Source organism: Meriones unguiculatus, chromosome 1 (assembly GCF_030254825.1).
Source record: "Meriones unguiculatus strain TT.TT164.6M chromosome 1, Bangor_MerUng_6.1, whole genome shotgun sequence".
NCBI lineage: Eukaryota > Metazoa > Chordata > Mammalia > Rodentia > Muridae > Meriones > Meriones unguiculatus.
This window is the reverse complement of record NC_083349.1, coordinates 53,843,198-53,861,936: the sequence shown is the minus strand read 5'-3', so window position 1 is coordinate 53,861,936 and position 18,739 is coordinate 53,843,198. Positions and strand designations below refer to the sequence as shown.

Below are 18,739 nucleotides of genomic sequence, written 5' to 3'. Positions count from 1 at the left end.
GATATGTACATGTGAGGGCAGTTTCTCATGAAGGCCGGAGGCATTGGATTCCTGAACTTACAGGTGAGCCTCTGGAGGTGGGTGTGGGGTCCTCTGAGCTCTTAGCTGCTGTAGTACCTCTCCAGGCCCCCGAGATGGTAAATTTTGATTGTCCACCTGACTGGACATGCTCTCAACAAAAAGACTCTCCTGTGAGTGAGTCTGTCTTTGTTTGGGTTTCATTGCTGTTGATAGAAACCATGGCCATGGCAACACTTATAAAGGTAAACATTTAATTGGGGCTGGCTTAGAGGTTTAGTCCATTATAGCCATGGTGAGAAGCATGGCAGCATGCAGGCAGACATGATGCTGGAGAGGATCTGAGAGCTCTACATCTTTTGTTTTATTTTGTTTTTGTTTTGTTTGTTTGTTTGTTCGAGACAGGGTTTCTCTGTGCAGCCTTGGCTGTCCTGGACTTTGTAGACCCGGCTGACCTCGAACTCACAGTGATCTGCCTGCCTCTGCCTCCCTGAGTGCTGGAATCACAAGCATAAGCCACCATGCTGGGCTGATCCTCAGGCAGCAGAAGACTGTGTCCTACACTGGGCACTCTTTTGCCCTCTAGGGAGCTCACTGATCATGGCATAGACAGTCCTCTACATTAGTACTAGGAGCACACTTCCGATACAGGTTTTTTAAATGAGGATGATGGCCCCTACAGTGGGAAAGAAGATGGGGGGGTTTCACCCTAACTGGGATGTGAAAGGCTGTAATCAGGGCTGGGTCCCCTCTGCCATGTGCTTAAGTGAGTAACAAGATGCATTTCTCTTCCCCAGCATCACATGAAAGCTGCTTATGAAAGTGAATCTTGACATCTTTTTTGTTCAGCTCTCTCTCTCTCTCTCTCTCTCTCTCTCTCTCTCTCTCTCATTTCCTAACAGTACTGGAGGTCAGCAAAGGACTGGCAGGGACCCCACATTCTCCGCGGTCGTGTTGGCCTGTCAATAAATGAAAGCATAATGAAACAAAACACAGAATGCCGTAACACATCCAAATTATAATGAAATAGCTCTCCGTCGGTGCCAAGTTGTTCTCTTTGTGGGCACATAATGATGATCTAGATTTATTTTCGGGCATCTGATCATAATGAAATAAACCTGGACTGCTTTCATTTCCTTACTCAGCTTCCAGATTCCTCTTAGGTAAGTCACAAGTTGACTGGTATGTCTACAGGGAGAAGCCAATCAAAGACCCAGAAACCAGAAGTTACATGGAGCAAGGAACCAAGACAAGAAATGTTAGAGGGGAGGGGAGGTGCAAGATATTTAATTCTTCGTTTTCTTTTCTTTTCGTCTTTTTTTCTTTGCCTTCCTTCCTTCCTTCCTTCCTTCCTTCCTTCCTTCCTTTCTTTCTTTCTTTCTTTCTTTCTTTCTTCCGTAGACCAGGTTGGCCTCCAACTCACAGAGATACACCTGCCTCTGCCTCCCTGACAAAGATGTGCACCACTACACCAGCTAATTCTTAGTTTTCTATACTGTGCATTTTTTTTCCTTTAGCATATACACATAACGCCTTAATGGAAAAAGAAAGTCATTTCACTTGAAATTCTTAGTTTGAAAATGACGCCCTTCCTTCAGATCAGTTGAACATCTAATATGCCATGGGGGGTCTGCAAAGACAAAGGCAGCAATAGATGGCTGAGTAGCCTCTTGCTTTCCCTTGGACTTAACTCCAAGAGGTTGTTTTTTGTTTGTTTGTTTGCTTGCTTGCTTGCTTGTTTTTGGTTTGTGTAGATGTCAAAAAATAAGAAAAAAGTGTGGTTTGGGGTGTCACCCTTCTTGAACCAGACACATGGCAAGCTTGGTTATCATGGATACCTCTGCAGCAACGAGCAATATTCCGAGATGCCAACTCCTGTGTCCTCTGGCTATATGGACACAAAATGGGGTTTACCGAGTCACATGGCAGCTCCCGTGGCAGTTTTCTGTGTAGCCACCAGACCTTTTTCCACGGTAGCTGCCGATGTTTACATGCCTACCCTCAGTGAACAGGCTTTCTTTTTCTCCATACTCACTACTATTGAATTCCTTTCTAGCATCAAGTCTTTTTGAGACACTGGACTCAAATCTACGATCCTTCTGCCTTGGCTTCCTGAGTGATGAGATGTAACCAGTGCGTGATCATTTCAATAAAGATCAAAAGGGTGATTGGAATTGGGCAGCATTACGTGGGCGATGTGGAAACCTACTGCAATAGAAATTAAAATAAAAAAAAAATACCCCTGGGGTATGCAGAGCTAGTTAATCTAGATCACAACCACAAGGGGGCGCCATTGGATTTTGAATGAATTGTATAACTGTTGTGGGTTTCTTCTGCAAGGAGCTGAAGACACCCGTCCGGCACTGTGGTGGGGAAAACGACAAGGTTGTGAAAATGACGGGGTCCTGGGAGCACGCCTTAAGTTATCTTAAACCTGAATGGCTGCTGGAGGAAAGTAAGACCAAGGAAATCTTGTTCAAATCAATCCTAAATCCAGAGCATTTTCCTCCTGGGGCCTTTGCCTCTCCTCTCTTTGTCCCGGCAGAGTGTTTGGAGTTCGGGGAGTTGAGGGGAGCCTGAAGCCAGCTTTCTTAGTTCACCTTCTCCTTAAAAATCAGACAAAATCAGGTACCTTGACTAGAGAAAATCCCTCCTCCTCTTTCTGTTCCTCCTCCCGCCTCTTTCTCTTCCTCCTTCCTTTCTTTCTCTTATTTTTTTCTTGCTAAAGTTTGAATACCTTCTCTTAAGATTCTCAACAAGAGCCAAGTAGTGAGAGCTCCGCCCCCAAGACCGTACTCCTGAGGCAGGCTCTAACCGGTCGGGAATCCCGGCTCCATCTGCTTTTTCTGCGCATGCTTACCAGACAGGCGCTAGGTGGCAAAGGGTTTGTAAAGTGCGGGGCCTGTGTGCAGGGGATCTTTAATCGTGACTGGCATACGTGCTCCATGGAAGCGTGAAGAGACAGCAGCTACACACGCTCCCCAGAAGGGCCAGATCTATACATGTAGCTAAAACTAGCTCTGGGCGCTAAAAATCCATCTAGTTAACAGGAAGAAACGCTGTTCCTAGGCGGGTCTTGTGAGGCCACAACGGTGACTTCCTTTGCCCTCACATTTGTGGCTTAGTGGCCATGAGGATGGCCTCTGAGCAGCCCACATCCCCTTTGCACCTAGCACCCAGCTGCTGAGTGCGTTGATTGTCAAGGGCTCTCAGAGTCCCAAGCCCTGAGTTGCTCTCTCAGGATGGAATAACTACAGAGCAGCCAGCCCGGGCATTCCTGGGATCAGTCCGTGCTAGACTCCTCAGAAACCCGTGCTGGCTCACAGCTGCCCTCCCTAGTCAGTTTCCCTCGTGGATCTTCCTGAAGAATGCACTCCCAGGAAGTCCCGTGCGCTCCCTTGGCCTGTCTCAGATTCTGCTCATCAAGTGGTAAGCGTCCCTGGCACATTTTAGACTCAGCTATATCCTCTGCAGTGACAGCCCACACTGTTCTCTGTACAGTCAGGCTCCAGGCATGGTTGAGTCATTTAGCAGGGTGTGCGTGTGTGTGTGTGTGTGTGTGTGTGTGTGTGTGTGCGTGTGCGTGTGTGATACATTCAGCTGTACTTTATATCTATTTACACATCGCTGTTTTTGTTTCAGTTTTAAACAGAGATTCTCTGTATAGCCTTGGCTGGCCTGGGACTCACTCTACAGACCTCGAACTCACAGAGATCCACTGCCTCTGCCTCCTGAGTGCTGGGATTAAAGGCGTGTGCCACCATCATCCGGCAGACATTGCATATCCTACCCTCTTGTTTTGTCCATTAATGTCACATCACAACAATTTTTTCTTTCATTTATACATATAGTGGTGGGGGGAAATGTGGAAGATAGTGTAATGTACTCAACTAAGGCAGTAGTTATGCTACTGCTGTACATTGTTTTAAAAACCTATATTTTTATGTAAATTTTTTCTGATTTTTTTTTAAAGGAGAAAGTCTAAGACGTTGAGTTCCTGGGCCATAGGAAATACTTCACATTTATCTTCATAAAGATTCTAAATACATCCATATATACATACATACATTCATACATATACACACAGATATAGATAGCCATGTATCCAGTGTCTCCCGGTGATTTGAACCCTTCTGGCAGTATTGTATTAGAAGCTAACAACCCACCTCTCCTTTCTGAGATTAAGTAAAGTAAAAGGAAGCCACAGCTCCCGTACTTTATGGCCAAGCTCAATGTCTGAACATTTGCTTCCTGTTAGCGAAGGCTTCTCTGTTTACTTGGGGCTTTCATGATGAATTTACAGTTTTCGATGGCAATTCTGGAGAGGTACTACACTGACTGTGGACTTGGCCACCGAGTTGTTGACTTGGAGACGTTTATCCTTTCTCTCGAGAAGGCAGCGCCTTCTGTCTGCCCCTGGGTGAAGTGTGTGGGGAAGGTTATAGTCTTAGAAAATTCCACTGGTAACTAACACCCAGCCAGACCTCACTCTCTCCCCAGGAACAAGACTGAATGCCCAAAGAGCCTTCCTAAACAGGAAGCTCAATGCAGTAATTTAACAAAATCTATCAAGTGCTGGGGAGGCAGAAACTAAGGCGCCAGGCAGCCCCTCCCGTTAGGTTTGCCTTGGGATTTTAGCTCACCTGGTTTCCTTGTCTGGAAGCAGAGACTGTGGAAGAGATAAAGGTGCCAAACTCATGAACACTCTAAGCCACGGCTGCATTTCAGCCCCCTCTTTAGATGGTGTGAATAATCTATCTTGTGATTTTAAAAAGGCGGGGGTGGGGTGCTGATAGCATTTCAAGAAACAAGAGTCTTCAAGCTTGAGGGCCAGCTAGAGGTGAGTCGTACTTTGGAAAATCCTAGAAAATAAGATCTACTAATTCTGAAGTCTCTTCTCACTCCAGACACATCACGAAATCTGGAATGTTCCTCACAGGAGGCCAAAGCTTTTCAAATTTCCCCAAACTCAAGTGTGTGTGTGTGTGTGTGTAGGGTCTTCAGGGTTCTAGTAGTCCCAAGCATGGTGAGCATGGCTCCAGCAGGCCTTGCCCTTCTCTCCCACTCCCTCTTCCTTGTTAAACCCTTAGGTGACATGCCTAAAGCTTCCAAGGTCCATTCCCTTAGTTGGCCACTTCCTCCTCCCGAGAGTGATCACCAAGGCTCAGCTATCAAAGTGTTGAAGCCCAGCAATCAAAAACCCCCTTTGCCTCACTTAATTAACACTCCCAATCAAAATTAAACACGTCATCTTAACAGTTTCCCCTTGTCCCTTTATAAACTGCCGTTTGCCTGTGGGCCTTAAGTGTCTCCTCTCTGTCCAGAGGCAGTCCTTTGTCCCTTTTGCTGGTCTTGATGTGTCCTGTGCCAATTCCGATCCTTTCAAGAGGTGTGTGTTCACATGCACGTGGAGGCCAGACTGTGACCTCAAGTGTCATTCCTCCTCAGACATGGTCCACTGAGTAGACCACGCTGTGGCTACTGAGTCTCGGGGACCCTCCTGTCCCTGCTTCCTCAGTGCTAGGATTACAACAACAAGACACCATGACCGGTTTGTTTGTTTGTTTGTTTGTTTGTTTGTTTGTTAGGGGTTCTGAGAATCAGACCTTCATACTTGTGTGACAAGCAAGCATCACACAGACTGATCTCCCCAGCCCCTCTCAAACAACTTTCAATTGTACCGAGGACACAGAAAGATGCTGGGTAAGCTTCATTCAGGTTTGTCCTCATCGTCAAATGCTGCCCTCAGAAGTTGGTTCTAAGTTCTTTTAGGACAGCTGACTGCCCTGACTCCTCTAAAGAAAGCTTTGCTCGTAAGAAGGGTTCACTAAGGTATTTTTTAGATGGGTTGTTAGGAAAAGTGTCGGCTCAGAACCCCCAAGACCAAGTTCTCAGCACAAAGGAGATTTCCAGGAGAGCCCCAAATTGAGACTCTTATCGAATAAGAGACAAGGACGGGAGATAGAGGATGAGGGAGAAGGGGAAGGGAACAAGGGAGAGGGAGGAGGGGTATTTGTCCATGTCACAAAGGACTGCCTCTTGATAGAGGAGACAGACGTGACCCACAGAAAAATGGGCATGTTAATTAAGGTGGCCAAAAGGGGGCTTTTGATTGCTGGACTTCAATAGTTTGATTCCTGGACGTTGGTAGTCAGCCTCAGGGGGAGGAAGTGGCCAAATAAGAGAATAGACCTTGGTGGCTCGCTTTAGGAAAGTTACCTAATGTTCTTTAGTAAGGCTGAGGGAATCAGAGAGAAGGGCAAGGCCTGCAGACCATGTTGCTCAGAGTCCCTTCGTGAGTGATGAGGGGAAATCAGCTGCAGATATGGATTCCAGAGTTCATTTCCCAGTCAGCCAGGACCTAACCCTTGCTCTGGTGAAGGCGCTAAGGTAGACCGAACCTTGTTTTTACATCATTAACTGAATGGCCTTGCATAAGTTCTTCAACCCATCACACTTCCAGTCATTCAGATCAATTTCCTCTAAACTGAACAATAAAAACCCTCGCCTCATACAGCTTTGGGGAGGATTAAATAAGAGAAGCCACTCAGCCACTTACCTGCCCCAGGTGGCTGTCACAGACACTGTCACATTCGGCCATTGTTCAACCCAGTCATAAGTTGCCAGCCTTGCAACTCATCTTTCTAATTTCCGTGTGTGTCATTTGCAGGTAAATCTGCATGGGAGTCGTTTCTTGATTGCTTCACTTTGAGATTTTAGAATTTCCGCCTCTCTGGTACCCAAAACCTCTCCTTATCCCCCATGGCTGTAGCGACATCTGCTGGTAATATCAAGCTGTTTCATGAAGGGAATTGCCAGCATCTAGCCTGGGTTATTTGGACTGACAGACAGATGGACATGGACACACACACCCACACACACACACACACACACACACACACACACACACACACGTTCAGGCAAATACCAAAATCAACACTCTTTGCTAATAAGAAACACCAAACCACCTACTAAAGTCACTTTCCTATCAATGGTTTCTGAATCTTAAATTTTTTCTATTTGAAACAATATTGTTATCTTTGAATAAAAGATAAAAAGCCAAGAGCTGGAGCTGCCAGGCAGTCCTCGGAAGGGAGCACATATGAATCTGCACATAGCACCTCATCAGGGCATGGCATGAAGGTAGCTTGTATGAAACCGAGTGGTTGTGAGCCACAAATATCGCAGCAGTGTTACGAACTGATGAATGATTCCAGCAATACGGGTGGGCCTCAGCCTGTCAGTCAAACGCGAAAGAGCAGAAACTCTGCTTGTATGTCCCGTCCCCTCTCCTGTGGAAGTTGGGCTAAACTGCAAATGAAGTTCTACATGAACCTCCATCCCATGCCATGTTGTGCTTGGGTGAACATGGCACCACGTTTTCAAGTATCAATGTTAACTCCGTGAACTCGGTGAAGGGTAAGGGGAGTTCTCAGCACAATTCTTAACAGTGTTGCTGTAAATCTGAAATTTTTGGTCAATATAAAAAATTAAAAGAGAAGCAAAATTCATTTGAAAGCCAGTTTGGGAACATGGCTTTATCTTCCCCACATTCATGTAACCTTGGCTAAGTTACCAAGGTTGCCGGTAAAGACCTTGTTCCTGTTGTGAGGCTGAGGCCTTCCAAGGGGACTAACTGGAAAGAAAGCAACACTGTTTCAACAGCGATTCCACCCCAAGGGAAAACATTAAAATCCAATGACATGTTTTAATTCGTCTTTCCCTGGGTGGGAAAACTATTGCTCAATTGTTTAATATTCAACTGCCAGGGTGAGAAATTGCAGGAAAAGGAAAGGTGGTAACTGATGAGGGGCTGAGGTGTGCCTGCAGAGGGTGAGGGTGCCTTTAAGCAAAGATTGGTTTGATTTGGTTTAACCAGAGTAAAGCCAGGAAAGGAGTGAGTCCTTGGTATGAGTGAGTCTTGGCTCAGCTCTAGGTTCTTGTCTTGTGAACCCAAAGGAAGAATGAAATTCATAGACAACAAGAAGGATGAGTTTTATTTAAAAAAATGTAACTTCTTCTTGTTGTTTAGCGAAACTGACATGATGTCAAACTACTTTCTAAATAAATAAGTTTATATCTAACAGACAAAGGTTCTTTTCCATTTTAATCAGAGGCGCTTCAATCCGCAGCGAACAGTAGTGGGAGCAGAGACTCATGGCTGCTCCAAGTGCTGAGAAGGTAGAAGGGTTATGTGTTCAGCCCAAAATAGCACATTCATGCCACACCCCCTTTTAAAGCTCAAGGAACATTATAGAAGGGACAGAAAGGCTGTAAGAGCCAAAAGGCAACAGGCCAGACAAATGCTGTCTTGTAGGCAGGGCATAGCTACTGTAATCATGAACTCACACCAACCATAGTGGCCAGCCCTGGGCCTGCACAAGATTGGACCTGTCAACTGTCAGTCATAGATGGGGAGGAGCTCACAGGTCCTGTCCCTTTCCCAGTGAACTATTGGTGCTAATGAGGGAGGGGAGAGTCATTGTCTTCAGGAGTGTACCCACAGGTGAGCCCACCAGGTCCCATGGGATAGTTCTAAGCCCATAGTCACAGAGAGGACCCTGGTTAACATCAAGGGGTCACAAAACAAGGGGAAAGGGAGTTAATAGGGAGGGAGAGTTGGCAGGGTGAGAGAGACAGTAGAGGGTAGGTATGAGAGCAATCAGAATGTGTTATGTGCATTTATAATATTGTCAATGGACAGGTGGATTTAATAAAAATACTTTACAAGTTCTTATTCTAGATTAAACAAGAAACACTAAAGACCTATTGTGAAAGGCAGAGCTCTGAAAGGCAAGCAAAGCTCCAGATGAGAGTCCCAAGAGAGGGAAAAGCCCACTGGGCTTTTTATAGGACTGTGACAGAGCTGGGGTCATTTTTATCCAGATTTAAATCTCTGATCATCTCCCAGGTTGAGGCAAGGTGGACCCACATACGCTGTGCACATGTCCCTTCCCTAACCAGGGAGATGACCACACGCTGTTTCCACACCACTCGGTCAACTAGGGGAATGGGCAGGCTTCGAAGCCTCTTGTTCCTCTCTTTCCTGACTAGCTGTTGAGCTTGACTGTCAGTTAGCCTGGTAAGTGGTTATGACCTTGAAGATTCTGTTGTTCTTAGACCTTGCCAGGGTCTGTTGGCCATTCATTAAACCATACTCCTTTTGTTAACTTGTTTACATGGCCAACCTGTAGTTTTACCATGGCAGGCTTATCACAGCCATTACATGGGGCTGTAGTTTTTCTTGGGTACTGTGTATTTAGCTCATTCCCAGAGGGCAGGGGAGTGTTTTCTGGAGTGGCCTTCATCCTAGGATAGAGAGAATCTGCTTGTTAGAAACAACCCTTACTATTTAGCTGCATTAGGAGCAAGAATTCGTGAGGACAACAGTGCTTTACCTATGTCCCCCATGGCTTCAGGGGGCAGCTGGTCTGCCAACACTGACCTTGTCCCCATGGTCCATCCTTCCTCTTGGCTAATCAGCCTGGTTATTTCTTAAATACATAATTTATTTCTATTTTATGTTCATTGGTGTTTTGCCTGTACGTCTGTCTACCAGGGTGTGAGAAGCCCTGGAACTGGGGTTACAGACAGGTGTGAGCTGCCATGTGGGTGCTGGGAATTGAATCGGGGTCTTCTGGAAGAGCAGCTGGTGCTCTTAACCACTGAGTCATAGCTCCAGCCCTCAGCTTGGTTGTTTCTTGTCCCTGGAAGTCTGGGCCTCACCATTTTAAACCTAAATTGTTTTTCCTACATCAAGAAGAAATTTGAGCTTATCGATGATGTGTCTTGAGCTAGGGATGTAACTCTGCAAACAGAGCCCCTGCCTAGCATGCAGTCTTGGGTTCAATCCCTAATACGGCATAATAGGCTTCTGTGGAACGTGCCTGTAATCCTAGCACTTAGGAGGCAGAGGCAGAAAGGTCAGAAATTCAAGGCCATCCTTGGCTATATAGTGAGTCCAAAGCCAGCCTGGACCCTGTCTCAAAATATGTTTTCTTTGTACATTATTTAATATGGCTTCCTAGAGAATTCAGCCTTCCATACAGTGCACATTAAATTTCACTGTGTGGCAGTGTTGTAGGAACCTGAGTTTTATCTGTGAAATAGGTTGCGAAGTTGTTGTCATATAGGATCTTACCTTAGGAATCACTCCTGAGTGTGTATGTGTGTGTGTGTGTGTGTGTACTGAAGCATGTGTCATGGCTCTTGTGTAAGGGTCAGAGGTTAATTTGTGAGAATAAAGTCTGTCCGTCTATCTGTCTGCCCTTCCACCTTCCTGGGGATCAAACTTTGGTTGTCAGGCTTGACAGAGAGCCTTTACCCACTGAGCCATCTCACTGGCCCCATGTTAACTTCTATTTGCTAAGGCGAGGGGGAGAAGACAAAGCCATTCAAACAATTACTACCCACTACCACTACTACATCATAACTAATAGAGAAAAGGCTTGGGAGAAACATTTAAGGAATGCCGTGGTGCTTCCATTTCATTGAGAGCTGTTTGTATGGACTCTAGTCCCGCCTTTGAGCTTGTGCCAGCTAAGCACAGCTTTCTTGGTAGCCTGTGCAGACTGCAGCCACCTAGCTGTGTCCCACACTCACCTTCGGGATGGCTATACAGCCCAACCTCCTCCGCAGTGACATTGGCTCATTCGGCTTTGCCCCTCCAGTGGCTCAGCCCTGGCCTGCCCTGGCTCCAGGCTTCTGGCGCCTCATCCAAGGACAAGCCTGTGGGTGGGCCCTGAGGTGTTCACTTTATTGACAATGCTCATTTGCCAAGGTTATGGCTTTTATATCACCAAGTGTTAATATTCAAACTCCTGGGTGTGGCTTTTCTTTTGTCTTCGCCTGTTTTCTTTTGTCTCAGCACTGCTTCTCAGGAGGGTTTTGGCTGGGAGAACTCATCAGCACCCATTTCTACACTTCTGTGAGTTAGCGGATCACTCCTGCGATCACATGGGATGGCTAGCTCGGCTGCATCCTTACTGAGAATCCTGCCATTGGGGGTCTCCACAGGTGTCAAGCAAGGAAAGGAACTGCAAAGATGTGAGAAGGAAAGCTTGGCTCAGATGGACTCGCTCAACCTGGATCAAACCTTCTAGAGCGTCTGATGCCAGACAGTTTATTGCCAACAAAACTGAGTTTCCTGGTGTAATACAATCCCCAGTGCCCACACACACAAGTGTGATTACTTTAAAACTCAACTCGGGTGCATGTTACTTCTTCAGAGAAGATGGGTTCTGGAGATAGGCTACCTGTGTTAACTTCGGGGCCTGAGGAAGGGTCTGGCCTGGTTTGGGTCATATAAATAGTATGTTGGTCATTTGGGCTATTAGCCACCTCTGGTCTGGTTATGGGAGCTTGGGGGGAACCTCTGGTTATACAGATAATGTAAAGGTTATTTTGAACTATTATGTGTCTCTGGTCCTGGTTATGGGAGCCTGGAGAGCCCCTCGCTGTAAGAGTCATTTAGATTACTGGCCACCTCTGGTCCTGGTTGGAGGCCCTTAATACGACATGGCTCGACAGTTAATGCAGATCACCAGGCTGTTGTTAATCACTTCCAATTCCCAGTTTTCTGGTTGGAAGAACAGGTTTTACATCTTCTCCACTGCAAAGACAATCCTGTATGCTTAACATTCCTGGTTTTTCAGGAAATCTGTGGGTGCAAGGACCTTCATGCTGTGTTCCCAACACCTCTGAGCTTTGCCTGGGTTATTTTCTCATCCACAGTCTCCTGGGTGAAGTCCAAGGCAATTCATTTCCTCGTATCTCTGAGTGAGAATAATCAGAAGGTGTTGTGTGGCAAACAGACCAGTGTGTGGTCGGCTCTGTCTCTGCTGGCTGTGTGACTTCACACAAATATTAGAAGCCACCTAAGCTACCCATCTGTCTCATTGTAATGTGAGGAGAATAATAATTTCCAAAGGCCTTCCCAAGGGTCGCAATGGAGAAGGTTCAAGGAGCTTTGACAAGAGATGGTGCCTGCAGCACCATTCTTTTTTCTCTGCATTTCATAGATCTGTACTATCTAACATAGCAACTGCTTCCTGGAGCCACTAAGCACTGGAAATGTGCCTTAATCAAAATGTGCAGCCATTAAAAAACAGACTTCCAGCTCTGAATAACAAACAGGATATAAAACAACTCACTAATAAGTTTTATTTTGAGTATATGTTAGGAAGGGTAGTATGGTGGATATACTGGGTTAAATAGTATTAAAATTAATTTATCTGTTTCTTGATACATTATTTAATATGGCTTCCAGAAAATTCAAATTTTTCATTCTACTGAAGAGCACTCTTATAGGATCCTGATTGTGGTCTGTGAAACAGGTTGACAAGTTGTTGACCGGGGTCTTTCTTTAGCAGTCACTACTAGGTACGATCCCACTGCCCAGACTTTGTTTGTGGGGACGCCCCACCTTACTATTTAAATGCCTGCTTTGTATCGCTGCTTGCTTTCTTACACAGACTTGGAAGGTTAACGACAGCAAGTAAGGCAATAAGGATGTCCTTGGAGGGACATCACCTGGAAATGCCATTGGGTCTGGTGGAGAGGAAAATTATCACAACTCAGGGTTGAATCCTGAAGGGAGCAGACACATGGCTGGTCTCCATGTAAATGGTAAACACTGGGTGCTGTTAAGGCATTCTGCATGAAAGCACTAGAAAGGGATTCTAACTGAGAAGGGGATTGTTGGGAGGGAAAACATTGATATCACAGACTTGACAGGACAGCTAGGCAACCAGGTCTGAGGAAGGACAGTAGCCAGTGTAGCCAAGAAGCTCCACAGCCAGCACTGAGAGCCCAGGTCGCTGAGCACCGGCTCTGGACTCTGCAGCATGTCTTCTGCCTCTGTGATGCTGTTCAAGACTGAGGAGAGACACAGCTGACTGGTGAGCTCAAGTCCAGAGACTCACTGGACTTTTAGGCTGCTTGGGGTGATGTTTTGTATCACTATCTCTACTCTAGACCTGTAAGAAATGAGTTTGGGCCATTCCCCCAGAGAGGGGCATGGAAGGACCATGGCTTTCCTTTCCTCATTCCTCCACAGAAAGGAAACCCTTGTTTCCTGCCTTCTTTTTCACTTAGGTTAAAATGTGGGTGGTGATGTTTGTCCATATCCGTTAAATGTTGACAAGCTTGGAAGTGACATGCTAAGATGGCTGGACCAGCAGATAGGAGGAGGCTAGAGTCCTGGACCCGTGCTGAGGGACAGCTACAACAGCAAGTGCTGTTCTGGCTACTTCTCGCATCACTGTGACAAAATACATGATAGAAGCAACTTAAGGGAGAAGTTTGTTTTGTTTCAGAGTTTAAAGGCTTCACTCCATCATGATAGGGGAAGGCACAGTGGCAGGAGCTGGTAAAGAACTTGTTTATATCTCGGTGAATCAAGACGCAGAGGGTTCAAGACAGAAAGGGGGGGGGGCAGATAAAATGCCCTGAGGCCGGCACCCAGGAACTCACCCCTCCAGCCATGCCTGGAACCCCAAAGGCACTACAACCTCCCCGCAAAGCTCCACCAGATGGCGCCAGGTACCCAAATACAAGAACCGTTGTGTGTGTGTGTTTGGAGGAGGGGGGCCATTTCAGCAAAGATGGCATCTTGTAGCAGACTATGATAGATGCAAAAAAATGTCTGTTGGGCCTCTGGGATTTTGCAGGGTTTGACTGTGTAGTAGCAAGAATAATTAATCTGACTAATGTAAATCTATTATCTCAGCAAAAAGAGGTGTAAGAGTCTATCTCTTTAGGAAACGTCACAGAAAACAAATACAGAATATATACTAATGGGAAAACATAACTTTGTATTAATATTCAATGAGAGTCCTAACAGCTGGGAGAATATGAGAATGATTAGTTCATTGTCCTCTGCACTCATAGTACATGAGAAGCCAAATTATAATCACATGGTTACTTAATAACATGAAGATAGCATGATACAAAACACAGGGGAACTGTTTTATAATTGTACTGTTTGATTGCAGAAAGATTTGATTACTTAATCACAGAGCCATGTCCCCTCAACTGAGTTCAAGGGCTCCTTGAGACAGGGGACAAATAGGACACACCTTTCTAAGGCAGCAAAGGTTTGGGTAATAAAAGTGAAGTACCCTGAATTACTCATTCACATTAAAACTTACACACACACACACACACACACACACACACACAGAACCTCTAAACAACAAACAAGCAAGGGATTAGGAATCAAGGATCCAGGAAGTACAAAGATCTATCAGTGCCATGCCTCCAGTGGGAAGACCAGCCAGAGAGCGCATCTCGGTGCATCTCATGTTCATGATGGGAAGGAGCCTGCCACCCCCACTCTCCATTCCCACTTCCTACACTGACTGCTTCTCCCTTAGCATCTGCACCCTTAGCGTCGTTCTTAGGGTGTCTGGGGAAGTGGTGGCTGAATGCAGCTGGCCCAGAGCATACTTCTGTGGCTGTGGTGACTTCACACAGCTCCATTCTTTCTTGCTTGAAGGCATCTTACCACAGAGTCCACGGCTGCTGAGTATATGGTGTGCATACATCACGTCCCCTTACAGGTGTGCCTCGCTGGAAAGCTTGGCAGTAATGGGGCTTCTTTACATTGGCTGACTTGGAGGAACAGATGCTGAAGAAATAAGATCAGCATTACAGATGCTGACGGTCATCCTTCTCCATGGTCTCACAGCTAGCTCTTCCTATATTAAGGATGGAGGTGGAAGGACCCCCGTTCTCAAAGAAATGATCCATTTACCATAGTGACACCCTCGGCTTAATGTTACACCAGGGAAGGAAGTGTCCAGGCTACAGACAGGGTGAGCTTTCCAGGTCAGGCAGACCCGGTGGCCCACCATTTAAGTGAAGGAACTGGAATTAACCAGGTAGGTAACACCTTCCAACCTTCTGAACTTCGGCTTCCCAGTAGGCCTTTCTAGGAGGGCGAAGATTAGAGGTGACAAAATGTCAAGGAACTCCTGGTCAGGGTAGGACTTATTCAAAAGTTGTGCCTCCTTCTCCAGGGGAGAAAGGCTTTCTATAGGAAACCAGACCTCAGTGTCATCGCTTGAGGATCTGTCCCTATTTAAAACCCGAGATTCAGTTTTAATCTTTTGTATTTTCTTCAGTCCTGGAGCCAATGGCATGAAATCTGGTCTGTAGACTGTGTGAGGCAGAGGAAGGAGACAGCATGAACTCAGGATGGTGCACAGAGTAACACCCCAAGTTGAAGCAGCAAGTGACCATGCCCCAAAAGGTATGTCCATATCTAGCTCTTTTTCTTTTTAAAATAAAATCTTTTAATTTTTATTTCACCAATTTTTTTATTTGTTTGTTTGTTTTCGGGACAGGGATTTTCTGTGTAGCCTTGACCATCCTGGACTTGCTTTGTAGAGCAGGCTGGCCTCGAACTCACACAGATCCTGGCTGCCTCTGCGCCCCCGAGTGCTGGGATCACAGGCATGAGCCCCCATGCCCAGCTTACCAATTTTATTTTTGACATAGTTCAAAATGCAAAAACAGGGGAAGTCAATGAAAAACCTCCTTCCTCTACCCTTCAAAAACCAGGTTCTTGTCCCAGTGACAGCAAATGCTAATGCCTTCTGTGTGTACCCCTGAAAGGACACTTTTGCATATGTAAGTGAGCACACACTCTGATCTGAACATTGTTTGCCTTTTTCACTTAGCCATTTGGAGGCTTCCACAACCATGGGTGAGAAGCTTCCTTGGTTTCGATTATGTTTAACCGTGTGTTAGCTTACTCTGCATATAGAAGTACCACGCCTTATCTAGCCAGGACCCCGCTGAAGAACAACAGGCTTGTTCAATTTTTTGCTATTACAGATAAGGCCACAGTGAGTAATCTTGTATATGCTGTTTTGCACATAAGCAGCTATATTATAGATAAACTCCCCAAGTGGAATTTGGGGGGGGGGGGAGGGTGCAGTATGCGCATTTGTAAACTTGACAGATGCTATCAAATCACTTTACAGTTTGACCTATGCACACAGGCTGCAAAACATCCTTAGTTTCTAAACTGCCCATCTGAAAGAACCAAGGCACAAACTATGGAGCCTCTGAAGGTGCTTCAGTGTGCCCCAGTGGGCACTGCCAGATGGACTTTTTGATTGTCCTTCCCCCACTCTAGTTGGAAAACTGAACTGTTATTTCTGTGTTCCATACTTTTTTCTCAAGGTAACCTCTGCTTTGACCGCAGAAGGTCAGACTGGGGGGCCGACATATGCAGGCAAACACTACCACTGAGCCATACTGAGCCCCTAATATGTCTGTTAAATGCACTGCTCTCACACTTCTTGTCCTTGGGCCCCTTTGCTCTCAGGTATCATTGGTCAGATTACGTTACAGCAAATCAATTGCTTGTAAAATATAATAACAGCAATAAATCAGAATCTCTATTTTAAAACTATTGAAGATGCCAAAGAGGTTCCATATATAGTTGCTATATTTAAAAGCAAAACTAATATTAAAAAAATAACTTTACCACCGGAATAAAGGGTGGCACACCTTTAATCCTAGCACTTCGGAGGCAGAGACAGGAAACTTCCAGGCCAGCCTGAGTGAGTTCCAGGATAGCCGGAACTACACAGAGAACCCTGTCTCAGAACAACCAACCAACCAACCAACCAACCAACCAACCAACCAACCTCGCAGAGCTGAGGGCACAGCTCAGTGATGGAGAACCTGCATGCCATTCACACAACCCTAGGATGGCTCTACAGGACTGCAGATAAACAGATAAACTCGGTTTCTGGTCAACATCAGTATTTTATTAAGATATCTTCCATTCAGAAGGAGTGGGAAGTGGGGAGACAGGGTAACAAGGGCGAACATCCAAATACACTGTTTACATACGTGAAATTGTCAAATAAAAACATTTCCCCCAAGATGAAAGCAACACTGTTTTATTAAAACAGTTTGGGCACTGGAGAAGACTTGATCCAGATAAGTTTGTTATTCTTATCCCCACAGATTTAGCTTTTGACAACTTAATCTGTTTGCTTGTCCTTTTCATGATCTTGTGTTTTACATTGAAGTGTTTTGCTGTATGTAACTGTGATCATGTATAACTGAGTACCTACATGAATACATTTTCTTTATCTTTATTTTTAGTTAATTTAAAACCACAATGATTTTTTATTCTCACAACCCTGTGATCTGAGAACCAAGCTGTGGGTTAGGTACGTGTCTTCTCTACACAGCAAGAGTTGGGATAGCCTACCTGAGGGCTGGAGGATCCATTCCCAGCGTGCACACTCTCTGGTGAGGCAGTGTGAGCTGTCAGCTGGAGTGCAGGAGGGCCTGACGGGTGGAGAGTCCTCTTCGTGTGGGTTTCTATATGAGGCCCCAGCTCCTCACAGCGGTGCAACTCGGTTCCCGGGGGAAGCATCACATGGGAGAAATGGTTAGTGCTTTCTGAATTAGACTTCATGCTTTGAACTTGATTTTAATGTTGACATGGTAACACCCGATGTGATAAAGCGCCCCAAAGAATTAGATCCTCAGAATCCATCTCTCTGGTGTGTTTTGGAACATACAGCTTGGGCTTTGAATCTGGTCAGCCATGTTTAGTCACCTGTGAGAATGGCTGGGTACTGACATCATCAGGAACAGGCCTCCTGGCTCACGTGTTCTCTCTAGCCCTGACTTTTCAGTCTCCAGGTGCTGCACCTGACCTTGGCTTAGTACTTTGATTCTGTACTGACCACATCAACACATTTTCTCCTGCCCATGTTTACTTTTTCTCCAATGTGGATCTATGTATTCTTGACCTCAGCCTGGCAATTCATTCAAATATGGGCTAGCTCCCATGCTTTATGGCTATACTATTTAGGACTATGAACAGCTATGAGTCATGAAAGGTTAGAAGAGCCAAGTGCCTTCCTCTAGCAGAGGTATTTCCTGAACTCTATGCATTTGCTTTGGTCATCCAGGCTGCCATGTTGTCCGTCCAGCCTTGATATCATATGTAATTTCCCTTTACCTCATGATACAACCCTCACGCCCCATTTTCTAGATAAAAGGTAGTACCCCTATCACGGGCTCTCTGTGAAGTTTTCCAAGTCTAGTTTCAAATTTAATTTTCAAATAAGCTATATCCTAGGTGAGTATTTCTCTGGGTATCATAGGGAATCACCAATCAGCGTCCTGCAGAATTCTAGGTGAGTATGCTGGTTGTATCACACTTGATGCAGGACACCAAAAGGAGCAAAACAAACAAACAAACAAACAAACAAAACATGCTTGGAGGTAGTGTCCGGGTATCACATGTTCAACCGAAACTGTAATAAACCAGTTCTCGTGCAACCACTAACTGAATTTAGGCTTACCTAGAGGAAAGGATAGGGTGGTATCGGGAAAAATTAGCTCTCTAACCAATACCAGTTGTCATGCTTAGTGGATAAACAAAGAAGCTAGAGGAGCCATACTTAGTTCAAAGGAAGTACATGGAGGATTCGGCCTATTCTTCAAATCAAGTCAAACATCTTCCTGATGGAGACAAGCACTAAATCTGGGAAAAGTCACACCGGTGCATAAAACAGAGAAGTGGTGTTGCTGGCAGCCCTCTGTGGAAAGCTCAGCCTGAACTGTCCACTCTGGTCTGTGCTTACAAGAGGGGCCGAGTGAGGTGTGTATTCTAGGACATTTTGCCTGCAGTTCCTTGGTAAGGCTTCTTCTTGGGAAGGGATCAGAGACGGCATTTCTA

The 18,739-nt window shown here is 45.6% G+C and overlaps 1 long non-coding RNA gene across 1 annotated transcript; it reads left to right on the top strand.

Annotated features, from left to right (window-relative positions):
* Positions 1–2,902: 2,902 nt before the first annotated feature.
* Positions 2,903–16,928, top strand: LOC132655791 (uncharacterized). The gene is made up of 3 exons (XR_009593637.1): positions 2,903–3,447; positions 15,144–15,271; positions 16,552–16,928. It is a non-coding gene; the product is annotated as an uncharacterized LOC132655791 (long non-coding RNA).
* The last annotated feature ends 1,811 nt before the right edge of the window (positions 16,929–18,739 follow it).